The sequence below is a fragment of the Catharus ustulatus genome, chromosome 14, assembly GCF_009819885.2.
Source record: "Catharus ustulatus isolate bCatUst1 chromosome 14, bCatUst1.pri.v2, whole genome shotgun sequence".
Lineage (NCBI taxonomy): Eukaryota > Metazoa > Chordata > Aves > Passeriformes > Turdidae > Catharus > Catharus ustulatus.
Genome location: NC_046234.1, coordinates 18,203,985 through 18,222,384, shown reverse-complemented (window position 1 = coordinate 18,222,384; position 18,400 = coordinate 18,203,985).

Here is an 18,400-nt window from a genome sequence, read left to right as displayed (position 1 = left end):
GAACAGTCTCATCTACAAAACTTTCCTCCATTCAGCAAGAATTGTCCTTTCTGAAAATGTATTTAAATAAAATAATTTAAAAGAACAAAGCCTTATCAAAGATACCTTAAGGTTTATCCAAGCTTCTCTTAAACAAATCCCTTAGAAATTTAAGCCTAGATTACCAACATTACCTCAGGGTCATCTCTGCTGGACTTCTATAATTAAAAGTAGAACTAAACAAAGACAAGACACTGAATAAGAAGAAAATAACATAAAATTATTTCGTTCCCAATTAAGGAGGATAGGTAAGACAAACTTGTATAAAGAGTACGCAGGATTTTCACCCCTCCTTGTGCCGGGAAGGTCGGGATGACCTCTGATGGTGACAGCTGAGATTTCCATCTGGCCTTGGCATTTTTCCCGAGTCAGAATCTTCAAACTTCACCTGCTTCATTTCCCATCATGGGCTGGAGCCCTTCCCTTGGTCCTGCAGGGTGTAGCTGCACAAACTCCTGCATTTCCCTGCACAAACTCCAGTCCTTTCCCTGCACAAAATCCAGTTTTTTCCTTGTACAAACTCCATTCTTTCCCTGCACAAACCCCATCATTTCTGTGCACAAACTCCAATCTTTCCCTGCACAAACTCCAGTCCTTTCCCTGCACAAAATCCAGTTTTTTCCTTGTACAAACTCCATTCTTTCCCTGCACAAACCCCATCATTTCTGTGCACAAACTCCAATCTTTCCCTGCACAAACTCCAGTCCTTTCCCTGCATAAACTCCAATCTTTCCCTGCACAAACTCCAGTCTTTTCCCTGCACAAACTCCTGCATTTCCCATTCTTACCCTGCACAAACTCCTGTTTTTCCCTGCACAAACTCCATTTTTTTCCCTGCACAAATTCCAGTTTTTCCCTACACAAACTCCATTCTTTCCCTGCACAAACTCCATTCTTTCCTTGCACAATCTCTATTTCTTTCCCTGCACAAACTCCTGCATTTCCCTGCACAAACTCCTGCATTTCCCTGCACAAACTCCTGCATTTCCCTGCACAAACTCCATTCTTTCCCTGCTTTTCCCTGTGTTTTTCCAAAGCAAGCTGGGCACTGTGCAATGCAATAAAAGCTGCAGTGATGTAAATCCCTGCTCATCCCCAGCAGCGTGGGCTGCTCCCTGCTCTGCTGTGCAGAGTGCTCATGCCAGTCCTGTGATTCCTGGAGGATTTGGGGGAGTTTTGTGTTCACTCAGGGGCTCTCAAGGATGAGGCACAATGCTCAAAGCAAAGCAGCAATAGAATAGAAATTAGTTCTCTTATTCACTCATTATTTGAATTGCAGTATTTACACTGCTTGCTGACTGGTGAGACCATTTGAAATATTCTCATCTTTTCTTCAGTTGTATCTCAGGGCTTACCAGACTGTTCCACTGGCTCAGTTCTCAAGCTGGTGATTTTTCAATTAAGATGTGAAACAGTTCTTTTTTGTTATATGGATTTAATTAAAATTCTTTGAAATATAATGCTTGGGGTTTGTGTGTCTGTCTGTTTGAGGGAAATTAAACTACTGTTGCTCGTTCTATCATTTAGAGAAAATACAATTCTTTATTCTCAAAATGTGGAATAATCTTTGAAATCTCATACAAACAGCAGTTGTCCTTTATTATTCCTACCTATCTTCTAGTTCTTGAATAATAAAAAAATAATTTCTATACCTTTTTAAAGCCACCAATGAGAATTTGGTTTAGCAGGATTTTTATTTCCCTTCCTTAATAGGTTACTGAACTATTTTCCATGATGGCATTTTCATAATTAGCTTTCTTATAATTCAGTGTTTAATATCAAAAATTATGTGACAGGTAAAAATGACACAGGATTCTGTTTATAATTTAGGGTTTCTCTGGCCTTCCAGTATTGTTGCCTTAAAACCTGCAAGACCCAAAATATCTGTAAAAATAACACCCATTATTAGTTTCCAGGTTCTGCTTCTCCACCAGACTAATACCATTTGGAAGTCAATTCTAAGACATTGAAATTCAAAAGGAAAGAAACACTGAATTTATTCACTTAGTCCAAACAGGTTCATAGCAAAGTATGAAGATTAATAATTGTTTCTAAAATTCTCTGAGATGGAAGGCCACACGAAGTATTGGTATTATTTTATTATAATGGAATATTGAGCTCTCACCTCAACATGACCTATTGCTATCCACTGTTATATGGGCAGAAGAATTTGCTGAGTGTCAGGTTTGGTTGTGAAGGGAATGATTCAGCCCCTTGATTCTTGGGGAGGTTTGCTTGCATGGAATAAAGAGAATAACAGAAAAAGCACTCAAAAGTGAGCAGGTGGGACAAGCACTACTTGTGTCACTTGAACTGTCCTTGACGCTGCCTGAAAGTGGTGAACACACATTAAATACCTGTGATAAACACGTGGGCACTTTTCCTTTAATGTGCACTTCAGGATTATAAAATTGTCATCTGGAATTGCAATGCAGCACCTTCCCCTAAGATAACCCAGAACCAGTGCAAGGAGAGATCACAATCCAGATCTGTCCCTGCAGTTTCAACAAAGAATCTGTTGAGAGATGAAATTTCAAATTCAGGTGCTCTAAGTGGCAGGGGTGGCAGGGTTTGGGAGGATGAATTATGGTTGAGTAGCCTCTGGCCAGGATTTTCTCTCTTGTCTTTGGTTTGGAGAGGGGAGTGGGCAGGGAAGGGCTGCTGGGTCCTCACTCTGCAGCAGCACTTCAGTTCTGCCACTCTCCTCTGGATAATCTCCCAGTTCTGCAGTGATAAACCATCTCAGCTTTTATTCCTGCCTTCTCCTTCCCCAGAGCAGGATTGCAGAGCTGGCACAGCTGTTTGTACACTGGGGCTTTTGGAAGGGTCAAAGGGACTAAGCAGGACTTGATGCAAAAATCTTCTTAAATTCCAGTGACTTCTGTTTTGTAATGGCAGCACCTAAAGGGCTTGCAGATCAAAGTTTTAAACTTTGGCAGTATATTCTGCAAGAAGCCTGAGCAGCAGTCAGATTCCAGAGAAAATGACTCCTCATTGCTTTTTGAAGGTAAAATACCGAAGCTGTTCACATCATTGATGGTCTGCGTCTTCACTAAATTCTTTGAAACTAAATACTCACCTGCAATGGACCTGTATAAGCACAAAAAAGTATTTTAATATCCAATAAAGAAGTCATTTAGTTCACTTAGTGGGCATGATTAATGAATGACAAAACATAAAATGTGGTAACTAAAATAATTTTTTTTCCAGACTTCATTAACTACATTTATCTCTCAGTTTTCAGATCGCTCCAAGATTTTAGTTGTGTCTCCTTTGGGAGATCAAAAAAATTTTGTAAGAAGATTAAAATCTTAGTATTGCTAATTCACGTTTTAGCTGGATCTCCATTTGCTGAACTGAGCAAATCAGACAATTTTCAAGCCTTTATTTACAACCAGTATTAAAAGTACTATTTAAATAATAAATGTATCATAATTTTTTTTCTTTAGAAGTTAGGTTTAAGTGAAAGAATTGCAGAAAAAGGATCTTACAAAAGCTTAAACTATATTTTAGTGGCTGAGGGGGCGAGTGCTTGTACAAGGTACAAGTCTTTTATCTCCCACTCCTGTGGCAAATAAAGAAAGGATCATAATCATGATCTGCATCAAAATCTATTTTTGATAAACTGGGGGAAAGCCCCTTCTCAGCATCCAGTCTTTCCTCATGTAAAACTCTTGTTTGAGAATCCAAAACACAGTCTATGTGATTTGAAGAATTCTGAATATTAGCAGGGAGAGAGGAGAGGATGAGGTGATTGCTGCATAGATAAATTGCATGGGAATTTCAGGACTAAAAGGAAATGTCACTTTTAGCAGCCTGGTTTGGGCTGAAGTTCTAATGAACCTGCTGTTCTACTTCATTGGCACATCTGATGTCCTGCTTTCCAAATCCTCAAGCATTTGGAAAACGAAGGTGCTGTCAGATGCATCTCAGCTGTATCCCAAACACAGACAGGAAAACAAAGGAACTGGGGCAAATTTACAGAGTAGAGATGCTCATGTCCCCAGAATTTCTCTAATTTATGCTGTACCCAGCAAACAGGGGGAAGGGAAATGTCCCAGAGTGACCTGGGGTGAGAGGGATGGAGGGCTCTGAGAGGCACAGGCTGATAAAATGGATGTTTATGGACTGCAGGAACTGCTCCAAGGACAGATGGAAACTTTTCATTTCAGGAGCTTTGGAGATGATGCTCAGTGAATTTGGGAGTGTTCAGAACCAGCTGCAGTGCTGAAGGAATTTCCTGGAATGTGCCACATCTGCAGTGGTGCCTGCACTAAACTTGGGCAGGGAGGGCACAGAGAGCTCTGCTCATCCCAAGCAGAGCAGAAGAACTGCTCAGTGATTGATTTATCCCAAACCTTCCTGAGTAAATGCATCCCTTCCAAAGCTGGCACACCAACATCTCAGCATCCAGCAGTTTCCCAGGTGCATCTTGGCATGAATATGTTAGGAGTATGAATAATAGAATGAATGTGTGAGACAGTGATGAAAAAATTAAATTGATCTGAGCCTTGAAGCAGACTGCTCTGCTTTGTGTTTGTAACACATCAAGATTTTTTTTTTTTTTAATTTCCTGCTGACATCCCAGGTTAATTTTTTTTTTTTTTTTTTTTTTTTTTTTTGCTGGTTAATTAACTTGAAAGCTAAATGTCCAACCTAAATATGTATATATAATTACTGGGTTAGTTACCTGTTCCAGGTAGATAATTTTTTAATGTCTAAATGTAACAGTTACTGTATATTAACTCTTCTGGATGCCACATGCATGTTGTACATCTATTCCTTCCACATACTAAAATGTCTTTACAGTTTTCTCTCATATCTCTAATTGATAAAATATCTCTGGGGCGAGTAGAAGTGTAATTCCAGATTTGTGTGCTGAGTACAACAGCTTCTGATCTTTACAAAAATTTGTAAACCTCCATTTATTTGCAATTGACTTTGTCAACCTTAGTAACTGGGAACAGATCCAATTAGCAATCTCTGTGATTTTTCAATACAGTTTTTTCTTTTTCTGTTTCTTAATTTGGCTGATGTTGGTTAGAAATACAAAGGTACTTAGTAATACAAAGTGATTAAAAAGTGATTAAAGGGATTTTTAGATATAAAGTGCTTTAAGCTGTCAAAGGATCTGGCCCTAATAGTGAGGACAGAATGTGAAGGCATTTCAGACCTGAATTATATTGAAGAGATGAGTTATGCAAGGGCTGTTGTTGTTTAAATTAAACAACATTTTTGCTCTGTGGAATAACAGAATTTTAGTCCCCCACATAGAATTTTATTGCCCATCTGCACAACTGTTTAATTTCCGTTCTGCCCTTTCCTGTGTTGCTGTGTCCTGCAGACTCCAGAATGATAAAATAAATACCCCAAATATCAAAATCGATGTAACAACAATGATAAGAATGTCCTGTGCATTATTTAGTTCATGTTGCTTCTGTTAAAAAAAATGTAATGGTATTTTTCCTGTGCAAGCGTGCCTGTGAGCATGTTCTACAATAAATTATTCAGGACATAATGAAATAAATTCCCCAAATTCTTTTGAGTACTGTTCTGGTAATAGCAGCATTAATAAAGACACTCCCCTACTGCTTTCTTATGGCCTTTGCTACTCCTTTCCCACTAAACAAATGTGGTTTCCTGTTTTGCTGAGGATGAGTAAAATCCTTTGATAAGTAACTGGAGTGTTCAGCTCATGGCCACGCACAATAAGAGATTTTTGTCCCTAGAGTGGGAGTCCTGGGACTGGCAAACAGCAATTGTTAAAACAAAATTAAAAAGGAAAAATAAAAGAAGTTGCATTTGCCAATATGTGGACAGAAACTCCCAAGTAAATGTTTATTTTTTTATTGTGTAAAATTTAATTTATTCTTTAAGAGAAAAGCAAAGCTTGGGACTTGATAAGAACAAACTAAAACTATTCATTTAAATATTTTCATTGCTAAGTGTATGTGCTTACATACATTCCTGCCTTCCTGTGTAAATACACAGAGAGCTATAGATATAAACCACTGATTCTAGAGTTAGTTGATTTTAAAATTCATTAACTTCCTGAATTTTGCATCTGGCTTGCTGTGTTTCCAGAAATGTAAGGAGAGAAGAAGGTCCCATGAGTTCCTCTGCCTAGCAAAGCAAAGATACCAAAATTCATCACTGAGAACTGAGCATGTGTCTCTGAATCCGAGGCAGGTAGGGCTGGGTAGATTTGTAACACCTCCACATCCCTGACTGTGTTTTGTCACTTCATCTTTTCCTTTCAGTCCATGCCAAGACATGATAACTGCTGATGGAATTTATTGGCTTGCTGTAGCCTCCAAGTTGACTAAGTCCCTTTGCAGAAATAAATCAAAATGAATAGGTGTTCGTTTAGATGAATTAGCATCCATGCTTTGCAATAACTTAAAACTAACTGTGTGACTTTGGGCCCCTCCTGCCTGAGCAGAATGGCTCCAATGACCTTGACAGCACCAGGAACAGGATGCCATGTTCCTCCCTCTAAACACAGATGTGCATTAAATAACACTGCCATACAGCAAGCAGGTAAATCTTGTTTATTGGTTACCACTGGTCTTTTCCTCACTTAAATCTTCTGGAGGCATTAGACATAGAGTTGGTCTTTGCATTCATACTTTTCTGAGTTACAGCTGATTAGAAGAGTATAAAGAACTTCACCTCTGTGAAGCAGAACATTATTTTTATTCATTATTTGCTTTGATTTATGGTGGCATAGAAAGGTACCCATTATTTACTCTGAACCTCCTTGAGTATTTAAAATTGTGAGGCACTGCAGCCTGGACTGACAGCTCATCTCAGAGCCTGCATGTCTCACTAAACCCACTGAAGCTCTCTCTGATAAAATTTTACTCCAAGAGAACATCAGGCTCTTCCCAAATGCTATTTTGAAAACGTGAGCTTGTAAAGATTGTCCTGGAGGTCAGTGATGTGGTGTTAATTTGTGCACAGCTAACAGGACTGATTAATGAGGGCCAGGATTCCTCCTGCACCAGGGGTAGAGGCACAGAGAGTCAGAGAGAGAGAGACAGAGCACACAGGAAAGCAAACTGAGATTCAGGCAGCACCTGCCCTGTGACCTGTCCCTATTAACAGACACTTCCACTGCTGGACTACGAGAGTGTAGAGAAAAGAATGAGAGGTTTTGAAACAAATGTTGAAATGGTAGAAAAGGCAGGTTTTTAATTTTTTTAATTTTTTTTTATTTCCCATTTTATATTCCTTTCTTGATTGAATACATAAGTTTTTGGCACCAAGATCTAAGAGGTATGAATGATTTTTACTTTTTTGGGATGTCTATATGGGAAATACTAAAGAAAAAGTCCTTAAACCAGGAATTGCTTCCCAGGTTAAAGGCTTAGACTTTGTTTTCCAGTTCTGGGTAATGCTTGGGTGTTCTCTCAGGCTTTTGATTCTCTTCATAATTTAAGGGATCATTTCAAGATTAATGAGTAACTTCTGCTTGAAGTTTTTCTCTATGAACAAGTAATGAAGTTACTCCTGTCCCTAATTCTTTGGAATTCCGTTTTTTCTGTCTCCTTCTGCTTTGCTGGAATATTTAATCAGTGAGAGGAGGGAAGAGTGACCAGAGCAAGGTCAAGGCTTGGCTGTTTTGTTGGAAAAATAAGGGAGGTGAAGTCTACAAGGAAGAAGGGAGGATGAGTTTTTGCAGTTTCTGTATGGTTATTCCAAACACTTTCCAACTGCAGGGGTGGCAGAAACCCATGGGTTAGAAGCCAGGAAGTTGGTGTGTCCAGGATTTTATCCCTGGTTTTGGAGATGTCCAGGGGGTGTCCAGGCTCTGTCCCTGGTGTTGGAAGTGTCCAGGAGGTGTCCAGGGGGTGTCCAGGCTCTCTCCCTGGTGTTGGAGGTGTCCAGGGAGTGTCCAGGCTCTCTCCCTCCTGTTGGAGGTTTCCAGGAGGTGTCCAGGCTGTGTCCCTGGTGTTGGAGGTGTCCAGGGGGTGTCCAGGATTTATCCCTGGTGTTGGAGGTGTCCAGGAGGTGTCCAGGCTCTGTCCCTGGTGTTGGAAGTGTCCAGGGAGTGTCCAGGCTCTGTCCCTGGTGTTGGAGGTGTCCAGGGAGTGTCCAGGCTCTCTCCCTGGTGTTGGAGGTGTCCAGGCTCTGTCCCTGGTGTTGGAGGTGTCCAGGCTCTGTCCCTGGTGTTGGATCCCAGCTGGCCCAGAGCCTGAGCCGTGCCAAGAGCAGGAAGAGCAGCTCAGTAATTAAAGCTATTTCTGGGACTCCCAGATGGTGCCTTAGCTGCTGACCATTACCTCATTACTCTGGAGTCAGGTGGAATGAGCTGGTGAAGACATTTACGTGTTTCACAGGCAGTGCATTACCACAGACTGCAGGCATGTTAAATATCCGGATCCTTTGGGATTAAAGACATTATTTTGTTTTGCTGCCATCTGGAGAACCTGGAGGAATGCTGGCTATGACCCACTGCTGCTGTAACAAGAGAAAAGGTCTTGATGAAATGATTACTTAACCATTAAACAGAAGAAAGTAAATGCACCAGATTCTAATTTCTGAGCACATTATGCTGCACAGCAGTTTAACATTTGTAGTCTTTCGCATCACACTACATTTATCACATTTGAGGTGTGGCTTTAAAGACCCCTCTGGAGGAAATATAATTTGTTCTCTGCTGCCTGCACATCCCACTAAACACTCATTATTTATAGAATTCTATAGGGTCTTTCTACAACAACACAATCGATCTCTCATTATAGAGTGCCAGCACTTTGATTCATGATCTGAGCTGGAAATGTCTCAAATTAGTATATGATCCCCCCCATTATAACTTGCCATCTGTACATGGTGGCAGACTGGAAGATCATCAGAGAAAGTTTATGCTTTTAAAGACTGCTGCCTGAAACTTTTTAATCAGAAAAAAACCAAAGGACTTGTATTTTGTGTTTTTGTAAAAATACAAATTTCTCATGTGATCATTAGTGCTGACATGGTCAAAACTGACACAGGTTATTTATAGAAAGTTTAAAAGGAAAAAAGCTACCAGTCTTCACTGAATGTCTTCATTTATGTTCTCAGTTTGTTTTAACTTGCTTAAAATTTGTCACTGAAACTTTTGGAAGGAGACTAAACACTGAGCAGAATGACATTTTTAATGGAGAAAAGCTGATCATCCTGAAGTTTAGAATTTTTTCTTGAGAAACCAGAAACTGATGCTTTGGGATGGGGAGGCTGGAAGAATAGATCAGTTTTAACTGAATTGTTTGCAGTATCATTAGGGAGAAAAAAAGGCCACAAACCCAAAGTGAGGCTGTGGAATGAGGACAGTGTGAAAGAAAAGGTTTATAATTGCTGATGGTCATTTCAGTCATGGTATCCTTGATTATGAGAATATTGCAGAATTTCGTAGCATGAGGAACTAAATGTACACATGGGAAAATTCTTGGTTTGAGGATCACAAAAAGACTCTACAAAAAGGGATCCTGCAGTCCCTGGGATGGTGATCACAGTGCTGCCTGACATGTTATCATTTTACTTTTTAAATTTTCTGCAATATTTGGATCTATCAGTTGCTGGGTAGAATCTGGTCTGTTTGGTGCTGGGTATTTATTTGTTTGGTTTGGCTCTGGCTTTTCTCCTCACATTACAGCAGGGGATTACCTTCTTTCACTGCATTTTTATGTGCTTTCATGCATTAATATAACTTTTTTTTTTTGTTCTTATTAAATTGCCTTCCTGCCATTTAATCAAGAGTAAGAAAAAATGAGAGAGTGTGCAGATCTTTGAAAGGTCAGTGATCCCTCTGTGTAAAAAGTGATATTTCTGCTGAAACTTGGCCTCTCCATGGAGCAGCAAGGTGAGGATAATTTTATCCTCCTCAATATTCCCCATTTTAGTGGGCTTCTTACTGTTGGAGAATTATTCCTGCTCTGAAAGACTTGTAGTGAAGATAAGTTTGTATTTATTGCCTGGCAGAAAAGTCAGTGGGGCCCTGTAAATGGTGAGAGAATGAAGTAGTAAAAATAATGTATTTGGATCTGTGGAACAGGCTGGGATGGAAACCACAGAGAGCCCCAAAGGATTTGGAGAACCTTTGAGGAACAGTGACAGCTCAAATTTTGAAAAGCTCAAGTTGTTCTTTTGACTGGAGATCCACCAGTTTTCATTGGAGATCTTGAGATTTTTCAAAGTATTTGAACTATGAATGGAAGGACAGGGTGCTTTGTACAAGATGGAGCAACCTGCCTTTCACAAAATAAAAACCAGTGTAGGAAATGAGATTTTACAGATTGGAGGCTGTAAATTACAGATTTTGTCCCAAGAATATGACAGGTTGTAGTTTTGAAAACTTTGGCAAAGTAAGTTCAGAGCAGTTCACAATGAACTTTCTAAGCACAGGTGTCTTAGCCTGGGGTGCCCTTTATGCCTTCATTAAAGCTTCAAACATAATTCCAGCTAATGGTTATCTGAGCCATTAAAAATTAATATAGTTCATTGTCATCTATTGCAGTTAGTTTTATTCAGCTTTCTCATGAAACTTCTGGCTTTCAATACATAACATTTATCTTTTCCATAAAGAATTTCCAAACAAAAATGCCTCAATGCTCTCTTCAACATTGTACAGACTTGTAATGGCAGTAACCATCACATTATTTAATACAAGGATATTTGCATTTCTTTTGTGCATTTTTGCATTATATTATGCCATATATTTTGCTGTTATAAATAGCAGAGAACAGATGCACAATTAATATTAATACTAATTAAGCAGTGCATATGTGCTGCTTAAAAGAGCTGTAGCTCCATTTGCTGGGAAGATTCCCTGACACTCTGGGATGGATTTCCATCTTTAAGAGTTCACACTGAAGATTTTGATGGCAGTGCCTCTGCTGTAGAGAGTTGGGTTTAAGTTCTTGAAGGAGTTCAACCATGTTTCCATCACAAGAAAAGCCTTGTGCAGAATAAAAGGGGGAATTTTAAATTATTCTTCTTAGTGAGTTAGGAATCACCACTTTTAAGGGGTTTTGTCTAAGATGTTTGAGGATGATATGGTAGGTAATTCTGAGGAGAGATCTGGAGATGAATATTACAGATAATCCTGCAAGAATAAGTCAAAAATGGTCATTGTATAAAGTCAATAGAGTTTGTATTGAATTCAGAATGTGTATGTTGCATTAAAAAGAATACATCCACTCTGTCTGCTGAGGAAAAATGATAGGGATTCATGATACGGATTTCCAGTAATTTAGGGTTTCTCTTCACCTTTTCTGTACCGAGATTTGTAACAGCAAATGACTTCATTAAATTGGGCATTAAAACCAAACTAGTTTCTTACCCTAATTGTATAAATGAATTGTATCTTATTTCAGAAATTCAGAAATGCTGCATTTCTGTGTTACAGTCCTTGCATGTCTGACTGGATTTAGGGCAGACTCTCCTGAAGCAGGGCAGCAGAGGTTGTGCTTCTCCTTTCTGGAGGTCCCAGAGCAGAACTGGACAAAGCTCTGGGCAGGATCTGCCCTGGGCTCTGCTTTTCAGCTGGGACTGGGAGATCCCTCAGGTCCCTTCCAACCTGAATTATCCCATGGCCCTGCTGTGCTTCCATGCCCCTCCTTTGTGAGATTTGTAAATTGAAATCTGGGGTTTGAGCTTCTGTGGGTTGCAGTTGTCCTTTCATGTGTGATCTCACCAAACCAGTGTAGATCATGTGCAGTGAGGAAAGTGGGACTGGACACTGTTATTGCAAATTTACCCAAATTAAAAAGGAAAAGATTAATTTTCTGTGCTATCTCTGATGGATTATGTGTCTTATTTTAGCTATGTAGCCTTTTAAAAAATGTTTTTGTTCAAATACAGTTAATAAGTTCAAAATGTTTAGTATCAATTGGATTATCCCTGGTTTCCCATCCTCATTCTTGCTTTTGCAATAATGTAGTGCATAAGCCTAAATTAGCAATGGTTGTTATTAATTCTCTCTTTAAATCCCTTGGCATCCTGTCTGGCCCCATTTAATAAAAGCTGCAGTACTTGAACAGTAAATATTGTGTAAAAGTTTCATATTTGAAATGAATTTCCTTCAGGCAAATAACAGAAGTAAGATGATATTTTGCAGTGTTGTATATTAAAATAAATATACAGCTAGTTAGAATAGGGAACGTTTCCTTGGACTAAAAGCCAAAGAATGTGGAACAGAGCTTTAATTTGATTAAACTTTGTGTGTTTTGAAATACATAACATTTACCAATGTTTATCTATCCCACTTTACATTCAGAGAAGATGAGTTGCATCTGCCTCAGAGTTTTATTTATAATTTAGTATTGAACTTTGAGAATGGAAGTCACTGATTCTTATCTGTTTATGTGGATTATATTTCAAGAGCCTTGTGTATCCTGCACAGCAAAGCCATAGAGGGATGGGGGTGGAAAGTGAATATCTGATTTCCAGAAATCTCTAGCTGCTCTGTGCTTTGTTTTTGCTTTCCTCCATAAATTGTATTTAATTTCTTTAATCCACTGGAGGATTAACTTGGCAAAAAATAAAAATTAAATAAAATAAAAAAGTGAGTTAACACCTTGATGACAGAGGGTTTGCATTTTGATTATCCTCTCAGTCTGTCCTTCACACACGTGGAAACTTTGGCTCACTTTGATGCTGCACTGAAAAAGTCCCCTCTGGAGTACAAAAGGTAGAACAAGTGGAGCAATCCCTTCTTTTTAGAGAATTGAGCTGAAAAGAAAATGCCTGTCCTGTTCACAGCTACACTGAACAGTTTCCAGTTGTACTTCAGAAGCAGTTTTATCATCTTTTCAATTACAAGAAACTGGCCAAGAATCCTGGATAGATTTTTTGGAAATACCTATGTGACAGAAATAGTTTACATTAAATCATGCCATTAAAATCCTCACAAGTCTGGGCATAATTATTAACAACAATCTATTAAAGACTTGGTTCTTTTTTCACAGTCTGAAATTCTCTTTGGAGTGAAAGGTTATTCTCAGCAATACTTTTTTTCTGTTTGTCAGACTGTGTGAATCTTTAAAGTGTATTTTTGGGCAGAGATTTTAATAACATTTCAAAATAACTTTAGGTGTTTAAAAGACATGAACATAACTTACCATAAAATTTTGGATTAACCCAACCTATTAAGATTTTGTTGGCTACAGGGTTTGCTTCTTTTCCACATCTACACATCTCCATAAAGTAGTGTGCACCTGGAAGACATTCCAGCAAAGTAAAAAGAATATTTCTTTACAATAGTCACCTGTTAGATCACAAACTTTGTAATTGAAGTTGATTATTGGGATGGCAAACTTCAATTACTTCAGCAATGCTTGATGAGCATTTCCATTTCTGACTCCCTTTTCCAGTCATTTATGAAGGTAGACTCATTCCAATATAATTCACGTTGTGTAAGTGTTCTTACAAGCACATCCTAAATACCAGAATCTCATTCAAAATTCTGAATATTACTAGGAAAAAATTAATAATTTTTTATTTTTTTTTAATGGAACCTACTAAGTTAGCTCACTACTGAGAAGTCCAGAATGAAAATACTATGTAACTAGGGACTTCATATCAGCTCTTGCTATCTGAACTTGTAATTACACAAGGACTCTACATGATATTCTGCTTAATTTATCTTTATCTATGTTGTGCATTAATTTTCTGCTCAAATCAGTCCTGTAATTTGTAATCCATGATCCTACAGAAATATTTTCCTCCTGCCTCCAGTGCTTTGGGGCAGGGAGCTGCAACCCCCTGTCCAAATTCCTCATTCCTGATAAATTCTGAGAGATCTTGTGGCCAATCCTGTGCTTGTACAGGGACCTCTGCAGAAGGAACTGGAGCAGAAGGAATCTCTCAGCTGTGAGAGTTTGTGCCTGCACAAACCCACTTTATTAAGATTGATGTCCCCACAGATCCCCCTGCCCTTTATTTGCTCACTTAGCTCCCTCTGTAGAGAGGCAGGTGTGAGTGTGCCCTTCAAGGACAAACTTTTGTCTTCCCTGGGATCCCACCCTGGGGCTGCAAAGTTCCTGGGAGGGCTGGAGGAATATTTTTAACACCATCAGTCTCTTTTCTCAGCTCTCAGTAGATGGAGAGAAGATGAGCTGTGTTTGTGGCTTTGTCCCTTTATCCCCTCAGCCCATGTGTGCTGTCCCTTTACACTGGAGGAACAGCACTGTTAAAAACTGAAAATATTTCTTCTGGCCCATCATTTCCTCCAGTGGCATCAGGTCTTTTGGAAGTGGCATATTTCCTCAGGAGAAATCTCAATTTCACATCCATAGCTCGAAATGTAGTTTAGGAAGGTGAGCACAGCCCCACTCTGTGACCACCCAATAAATAATTCCACTGAGGAAAGAAACTTATTTCATTCTACATTTTCTATTTATTGAGGCTGAGAGGTATTTTTCAGTAATCATTTCTTGAACATTTAGGAGGAGAAAACAAATAGCTTTTTCCTCCTTTTTCAAGGCTGGAGGGAAGAGAAGTTAAGCTTGAACCCAGATGACCCTTTGTGAGTTCAGTAAACACACAACATTATTAAAATGCTCTAAATGAACACGTGCACGTGTTTGTTTACTGACTGCACTGGAGATAAACAGCTTTCACTCAGAAGCACAGCACATTAAATGTGTGTACTAGGAAGGAGTGTTATCTGGAAAGTGCCATTCTCACCGTGCTGGGAAAGGGTTTACAAGTCAGAAATTCAATTTCTCTGGGATTTCTTTTTTCCATTTGTTTGTTTTAAAGAAAACCATTGGTAAATTTGCACAGAAAATAAGCCAGAATTCCTCTTGTTCAATTTCCTTCATTTTAAAGCAACACTTTTGACACCTACTTGAAAATTGCAGTTTTTAATGAAGAGATGAGGTTACACTAGGCTGAGACAAACCCAGGAACAGAAAGCTTCTTTCAGCCTTGTTTTTTTCCTATTACATTCATTAATTTTCATATCCCATGCCTGGTGTCTGTTCAGCAGAGCCCTGGATTTTGGAGAATAGAACGTGCAGGAGCCTGGGCTATCAACCAAGTTTTCAGATGTTAATTCTGGATATGAGCTGTGGATTTTCACCAGTATCAGTGGCAGAACCATCCTCACACCCCACCCTGGACAGGCAGGGTGGGATCCTGGGTCTGCACAGCCCCCAGCTCCTCTGGTTTGGGGGGCTCACAGGGAGAACCCCTAAAATACAACATTAAAAAACCTTAAGTAAATTAACACAGATAATTATCTTTGCCAAATGTGATTTACTGCCAAAATATTGTTCCTATTGTTGATCAGCTTTGCTGTTTATGAATAAGTGTTGAGATCTACATCCCAAATTTATGATCTATAGAATGTGACTTACAGGGCTGATTTATCTTCGTGGAGCTGTGTCACAGCTGTGTCAGTGTGTGATTATAAACTCCTGCTTCCACAGATTTTTAAGCTATCTATAAAAATTGTTTTAATTGAAGCTGCTTTCTCTGAATTGCTTGGCTGCATTTGAAGGCCTAAGGAAGGCAGAAAGAGGGTGGCTTTAGTATGGGTCTGATTCTGCATGAGGGATTAAAAATATTTTGAGTTTAAAATGTTGAAGATGCTTAACATATGATATTGCAGAAGTTTTCCTGCCTCTGCTGTTTCTCCAGAGACACAGTGATTAGCCTAGACCAAAGTCCAGCAAGTGATTTTTATTCATGACTGTCTTTATGAATTCTCTACAAATGCAGCCCTAATCAACCCTGAGAAGTGCTTAATTTGCACAAAAAGCCACACAGTCATTATCTTGCACTGCCAAACATTTGTTTCTGCATTAAGCTCATTTCAGCTTATTCCATGTGTGCTTCCATGTCTCTGCAGAATTCCATCTGTGCTCCAAAAGTTTCAGAGGCAGCTCTGAGGTGATGGATTGGGCAGCTCTGGGGTGGGTGTCCCTTCCAAGCTCTTTGCAAAATCCTGGGCAGCAGGCAGCAGCCAATGCAACCCTGGATACAATTTTTAAGGGGGCATCTGGCTTTATATTTTATGTGTGAGGTTGTAAATCTGGCAATTAATTATTATATTAGGAACATAATCCTCGAGAGTGGTGGGTAGAGACCAGACTGTCTGGCCAAACTGATGAAAAAAAGTTTGCAGTGCTGTTTGTGGAGGGAAAAAAAAAAGAAAATAAAAAACAAAACCCAGCCCTTCCTTCTGCTTCTGCTCTCTCCCAAAGAGTAATTGTGAGAAGGTGGTAAAACTCTTATGTAGCAAATATGAGAATATATTAAAGTGTCTCCTAGAAAATGTGCACCTCCCTCTTTAATTTGTCTCAGTGGCTTGGCCAGGGTACAGATGGGACTAAATCATTTGAGGAATGGAGTAATATTAATGACCTGCTTTTAAAAGGGGCTTAATAAAGTTTGTTGTTTGCTTCTGTGTCTTGCTGAAAAAGATGAGAAAGAACTGTAGGAATAGGTTTTCTTTAATTAATTTTATTTATTTTTGCAATACTCACCTAGTAAGGGAGTTGAGTGATTCTGTTAGATTTTGAGGGGAGGCAGTTACTGAAATGGAGATCCAAACAACAAAATACATTACAATAATTATTCCTCTTGTGGGTTTGGCATGCCCATTGCTGGAGGCAGTGAGGCCAGCAGATTGCTTCAGGTAACATTAATAAACCCAACAACACATTTGTTCTTGGCAGCACGGGCAGGGAGAAGGTGCCATGTTGCCATAGGAGGTTTAGGAGGATGACATTTTTGTTGTTGAAATCATTCACCTGGTGGAACAAATTAAAGAATTGAAACATGTTGGGGAAACTTCAGCTTAATTCTCAGGGAAAAAAAAAATAATTTAAAAAAGGCTCAAAATAATCTCAGATGTTAGGAGGCATCAGAAAATTAATTTGAGTTTGTTTAAGTTGTGACAGACTTTTGGAATTAAAAAAAAATATTAAATAATTATATATATATATATATATATTTTTTTTTTTTTTTTTTTTTTTTTTTAAATCCCAAACTGTTGTGATTTGTTCAAGCATTTTTTAGAATCTATTGGCTATTATTTCAAACCCCAAATGGAAACTGTGCCATACTCTGGCAGTGACACAGGAGATCCTCCTGACAGGTTGTGGTTGATTCTTGGCTGATTTCTTGTGAGAAGGAGTGGAAGTGGCTGCATCTCAGCAATGAACAGCCACGCTCATTGGGCTTGGGCACGTCAGGAAAAAAAAATTAAATTTTTTACCAATTCAATTCTTTCAGCTTTGGGAGTATTGAATTTCACTGTTGTGGGATGGTGCAGCTGTGTGAAAAAGTGGGCTGGAATTTCTTTTACCTGTTTCTTCCATCTGTGGTACAATCTGGTTATAGTGAGCACACTCACTGATTTGGTGCTAATTGCTTGTTAAATAATGAACTGTTTGTGGAACACAAGGCTTAAATGGAAGGAAATTATTGCAGTTTCTTAATAATCTTACAAGAGTTTTGCCAGGAGTGTGTACCTGGTGCTCATCTGTCAGAGAAGGCAGCTCAGCAGCCAAGTTAATGTCAGGCCAAGGTACAAGAGCACATTCTTCCTTTTATCCTTAGAAAACAATCTCATTTCCTCAGCATCCCTCATTCTCTGGGGGGGTTGTTGCCATTTCTATCATCCAGAACCTGAATATGTCTTATCTGCTCATTTTTTAAGGAGGGTTTAGCATCACTTTGTGAAAGATGCTTAATAGCAAAAGCTTTGTGCCAGAGCTGGTGTGATGGCATGGATGTGTCACTCTGAAAAACGTGGGCTGTAATTTTAAGAGTCAATCAAGGAGGCTGGAAGGATTATTGCCAGATGCAGTGAGATCAATGCAGAGAAGCATTTTACATTTCATACCTTATTTAGATTGATCACAGCAGGCTTCATGGGCTCATGGTCTGTGCCATGGAATTGTCTTTCACTGGAGCTTGTCAGCCTGGCAGACAAATCACTTCAAAATGTGAGGGTTTGGGAATCTCTCTCCAGTGAATGATTTCCACAGAAATCTTTTGGGATCATTAGCAGGGTTTTCTGCAACCTTGCCCAGAGTTTCCTCCCTAGCCAGAGTGAAATGCAACCATCACTTTGTGGAGGCACTCTCTGAAAGATTGATTGCTGTACTCCAAGCAATACCACTCAAGAAATGAACTCTGGATAAAGCTCACAAATTCAGGGGTTTCTCATTCTATTTTAGTAATGAGAAATACTCTTCTTTAACGTTTATAGCGGAGGTCACAAAAATGACAGGTATTATAAAGTCTATTAATAAAGAATCAAATATGTGGCAAATCTTTGACATCTATTTTTGATTTGATCTCCACGTTGTATTAAAGTACCAGCTTGGGTTATGTCAACCAATTAAAACTGAGATTGTGGCCG